Source organism: Dendrobates tinctorius, unplaced genomic scaffold (genome assembly GCF_039654945.1).
Source record: "Dendrobates tinctorius isolate UK_male_01 unplaced genomic scaffold, ASM3965494v1 ptg000012l, whole genome shotgun sequence".
Classification (NCBI taxonomy): domain Eukaryota; kingdom Metazoa; phylum Chordata; class Amphibia; order Anura; family Dendrobatidae; genus Dendrobates; species Dendrobates tinctorius.
Window position 1 is genome coordinate 12,701,883 of NW_027361680.1, and position 5,296 is coordinate 12,707,178.

Genomic DNA, 5,296 nt, shown 5'->3' on the forward strand with positions numbered 1-5,296 from the left:
ATAATTGTCAAAATATATGCCACTGAAGTGGCATCACACCCAGTCACTGAGCTAAGCGGCATTGCAACTGAGCTCTGTACAAGAACCACTAAGTGCAGTGATTGGCTAGAAGCGATGACGTGCACTGTTGACGTGACATCATAGTTGCACCCAAAACACAGACTGTAGCAGGTGGGGGGCTGTCGCTGGGAGCACAAATGGATCAGAAGTAAAATTCAACATTTTGAGCATTATATTTCTCCTTTACACCCATGGGTGGTCAGTACCTGCTGAATTTGTTATTTTAGGTATTTTACATAAATTTGAGCCTACTTTCTTGAAAGTGGACAACCTCTTAAAATTGTTTTTCCCACAAACAAGGTACATTTTAATTAATACATATTGGAATAATAAAAAGTTCTACGATACGATGTGTTAAAAAAATGTTCTTTGCTGAGATAATCTTATAAATCTGCCCCTGCTCTGTATTATGTAATGGCTGTGTCTGACCGTGAAGGGACATGGTCTGATCATACCACAGCTCCTGGGCAGGGGAAGAAGCAAAGAGTATACAGACATTACAACATAGGATCACAGCTGATTCTTTCAGTGAGGAAAACATGTTTAACAGGCAGGGGGATGCTTTACCTCACAGAAAGAATCAGCTGTCCTGTCTGTAATTTTTTTTGCATCTTCCCCTGACCAAGAGAGGTGGTATATCTGACCATGTTCTTGCACGGTCAGACATATCCATTACACAGTACACAGCAGGGGCACATTTATAAAATTATCTCTGCACAGGAACATTTTATTTAAGCACATCTGTCATGAACAGTACTACTACTGCCACCAATTTGTCACGAACAATACTTGCTCGTGATACGTGCCTTGGATGTTACTGTGTGTGTCACAACACCACTGAGCTTTCCCAAGCACCTTATAGGTACTATGCTAGCACTGTTGCAAGCACAGGGCAACACAACCAAACGATTCTTGCCCCCTTCACGTTTTTTGGGTACAATCAGGGCAGCAAAAAGCGAACTTATTAAATTTTAACCCCTTCCCGACCAATGACACCACATAGGCGTCATGAAAACCTGTGCCAATCTGACCAGTGACGCTTATGTGGCGTTATGACTTTAAAGCCCCCCCTGCGGGTCCGGTTACCGGGGTCACAAAAAGGTCATCCGACCCGCAGATACAGGGGGCTGTGTGATTCACCACAGCGGGCGTGGCTTCGCCCCACATGGCTATGATCACTCTGATTGGCTGTTAAAAGTGAAACAGCCAATCAGAGCGATAGTAATATTTCATCAATGAAAATTAATGAAATATTACAATCCAGCCATAGCCGATGCTGTAGTAGCATCGGCCATGGCTGGAGACCATGATCTGACCCCCCCACGACTCACGGGGCCGATCGGCCCCCGATACCGCCGCCGTCATCATCTGCTCCCCTCCCCCTTCTCTAGGCTCCCCCCACCTTCCGACCCCCCCTCACCCCCCCGGTACCTCCGATGTCCCTCTCCGGCTCCCGGTGTCCCGCGGTCCTGCTTCATGGGCGCCGCCATCTTGGAAAATGGCCGGCGCATGCGCAGTGCGCCCGCCGGCTGCAGATTCATTAATTCATTTTGATCACTGTGATAAACTCTCATAGTGATCAAAATAGAATGAAAAGTAAATAACCCCCCCGTTTATCACCCCCATAGGCAGGAACAACTAATAAAATAAAGAAATTATTTTTATTTTTCCATTAGGGTTAAGGTTGCAAATAGGGTTAGGGCTAGGGTTAGGGTTGGAATTAAGGTTAGGGTTGGAATTAGGGTTAGGATGGCATTAGGGTTAGGATGGAATTAGGGTTAGGATGGAATTAGGGTTAGGATGGAAATAGGGTTAGAGTGGAAAAGGGGTTAGGGTTGGAATTAGGGTTGGGTTAGAACTAGGGTTAGGGTTGGAATTAGGGTTAGGGTTGGAATTAGGGTTAGGCTTGGAATTAGGGTTAGGGGTGTGTTGGGGTTAGGCTTATAATTAGGGTTGGGATTAGGGTTAGAGATGTGTTGGGGTTAGGGCTGTGGTTAGGGGTGTGTTGAGGTTAGGGTTGGAGTTAGAAATGAGGGGTTTCCACTGTTTAGGCATATCAGGGGGTCTCCAAACGCGACATGGTGCAACCATTGATTCCAGCTAATTTTGCGTTAAAAAAGTCAAACGGAGCTCCCTCCCTTCCAAGCCCCGACGTGTGCCCAAACAGTGGTTTACCCAAACATATGGGGTATCAGCGTACTCAGGAAAAATTGCACAACAACTTTGGTGGTCTAATTTCTCCTGTTACCCTTGGGAAAATAAAAAATTGGGGGCTAAAAAATTTTTGGTGGAAAAATGATTTTTTTATTTTCACGTCTCTGCGTTATAAACTTCTGTGAAGCACTTGGGGGTTCAAAGTGCTCACCAGACATCTAGATAAGTTTCTTGGAAGGTCTAGTTTCCAAAATGGGGTCACTTTTGGGGGGTTTCTACTGTTTAGGCACATCAGGGGCTCTGCAAATGTAATGACAACCGCAGACCTTTCCATCAAAGTCTGCATTTCAAAACGTCACTACTTCCATTCTGAGCCCTTACGTGCGCCCAAACAGTGGTCCCCTCCCACATATGGGGTACCAGCGTACTCAGGAAAAACTGGAGAACAACTTTTGGGCTCCAGTTTCTCCTGGTACCCTTGTGAAAATAAAAAATTGCGCACTAAAAAATAATTTTTTGAGGAAAAAAATTATTTTTTATTTTCACGGCACTGCGTTATAAACTTTTGTGAAGCACTTGGGGGTTCAAAGTGCTCACTATGCATCTAGGGGGTCTAGTTTCCAAAATGGGGTCATTTGTGGGGGTGCTCCAATGTTTAGGCACACAGGGGCTCTCCAAACACGACATGGTGTCCGCTAACGATCAGAGGTAATTTTCATTTCAAAAAGTCAAATGGTTCTCCTTCCCTTCTGGGCCCTGCCGTGCGCCCAAACAGAGGTTTCCCCCCACATATGGGGTATTGGTGTACTCAGGACAAACTGGACAACAACTTTTGTGGTCCAATTTCTCCTGTTACCCTTGTGAAAATAAAAAATAGCGTGCTAAAAAATCATTTTCGAGGAAAAAAAATGATTTTTTATTTTCACTGCTCTGCGTTATAAACTTCTGTGAAGCACCTGGGGGTTCAAAGTGCTCAATACACATCTAGTTAAGTTCCAAAATGGTGTCACTTTTGGGGTTTTTTCACTGTTTAAGCGCACAGGGGCTCTCCAAACGCTAAATAGTCCACCATGTTTTCCATTCAAAAAGTCAAATGGCGCTCCTTCCCTTCTGAGCCCTGCCGTGCACCCAAACAGTGGTTTATGACCACATATGAGGTATCGGTGTACTCAGGAGTAATTGCCCAACCAATTTTAGGATCCATTTTATCCTGTTTCCCAGGTGAAAATGAAAAAATTGATGCTAAAAGAAAATTTTTGTTGGAAAAATTAAAATGTCCATTTTTTCTTTCTACGTTGCTTTAGTTCCTGTGAAACACCTGAAGGGTTAATAATCTTCTAGAATGTAGTTTTGAGTAGCTTGATGGGTGCAGTTTTTAGAATGGTGTCACTTTTGGGTATTTTCTGCCATATAGACCCCTCAAAGTGACTTCAAATGTGAGGTGGTCCCTAAAAAAAATGGTTTTGTAAATTTTGTTGTAAAAATGAGAAATCGCTGGTCAACTTTTAACCCTTATAACTTCCTAACAAAAAAATATTTTGTTTCCAAAATTGTGCTGATGTAAAGTAGACATGTGGGAAATGTTATTTAGTAACCACTTTGTGTCACATAACTCTCTGGTTTAACAGAATAAAAATTCAAAATTTGAAAATTGCGAAATGTTCTAAATTTTTGCCAAATTTCTGATTTTTTCACAAATAAACGCAAAAATTATCGACCTAAACTTACCACTAACATGAAGCCCAATATGTCACGAAAAAACAGTCTCAGAATCGCTAGGATCCGTTTAAGCGTTCCTGAGTTATTACCTCATAAAGGGACACTGGTCAGAATTGCAAAAAATGGCCTGGTCATTAAGGTCAAAATAGGCTTGGTCATGAAGGGGTTAGTATACGTTGCCTCTCCTGGGGTCTGACTTGGATATTCGGTAGATGAAATGTTATTAAGATGTCTACCAGATCCCCCACTCCTCCCTCAGATAAGGCAAGAGGACAGAAGATTCAAACATGATCCAATTTTAGGCTATATTTATGCTGTCAGAGTTTCCCAGAGGAATCTCCTAGAGAAACAATATGGGCGTCATCTTAGTGAGCTTCCTTCAAGAATTCTATACATACCACGCATAAATTTTATATGTGGAGGCATGTAAAGGTTTGGGCACCCCTGGTCAAAATTACTGCTATTGTGAACAGTTAGGCTACTTTCACACATCAGGTTTTCGGCGTCAGGCGCGATCCGGCGTCGTGCCGGAATGCCGGATCCGGCAAATGTTTTGTAAAACCTGATGTGCCGGATCCGGTTTTCTGCCGGATCCGTCTTGTTCTTGACAGACAAAACCGGATCCGTCTCATCCGGTTCATCCGTTTTTCGACGGATTACGCCGGATCCGGTTTTTAAAATTGACCCTTGTGGCCTTCCGAACGGGATTGGCTACTGGAAAACTATATATAGCATGTTCCTACAGCCCTTCTTTGACAGGTTGTAGAGAAGAAAGTGCAGGTTGGAGAGAAGAGCAAGTTACTGGCGAAGATGGATGTTGTCATTGGAAATATTACCACTAGAAGTTCTGTGACGGTTTCAGTAATGAGGGACAATTTTGCACTATACTTTATGTCACCTCAAGGCAGAGTACACTGGCAGGATGACAGAGTGTGAAAGATTTGTGCCCTAACCAAACTTGTGTACCTTCTGGACCAACAGTATATACCTTTGCCAACCAAAGTTGGCTATCTTGTCATGGTCTTACTATTTTTAGCTTTAGGCCACAGGTGTGTACCTGGTTGTGTTTTATGCAAAGTATTTCACCTTTTAACAAAAGTTGTGTACATTGTTAGGAAATCACCAACAATAAACACAACTTTTTAGGTGAAATACTTTGCTTCAAACACAACCAGGAACACAACTGTGGCAAAAATTTACCCACAGTTATATACCTGGTTTTGAATACCTTTTTACCTTTGAAATACCCTGTATTTAACCTTTTTTTTAAACATAGTTCGCCGCAGAAAGAAATGACAGACAACCATTGTGAAACGATAATTTAACTTTTATTTTAAATTTTTTTTTTTTTGTAAAATGTTTT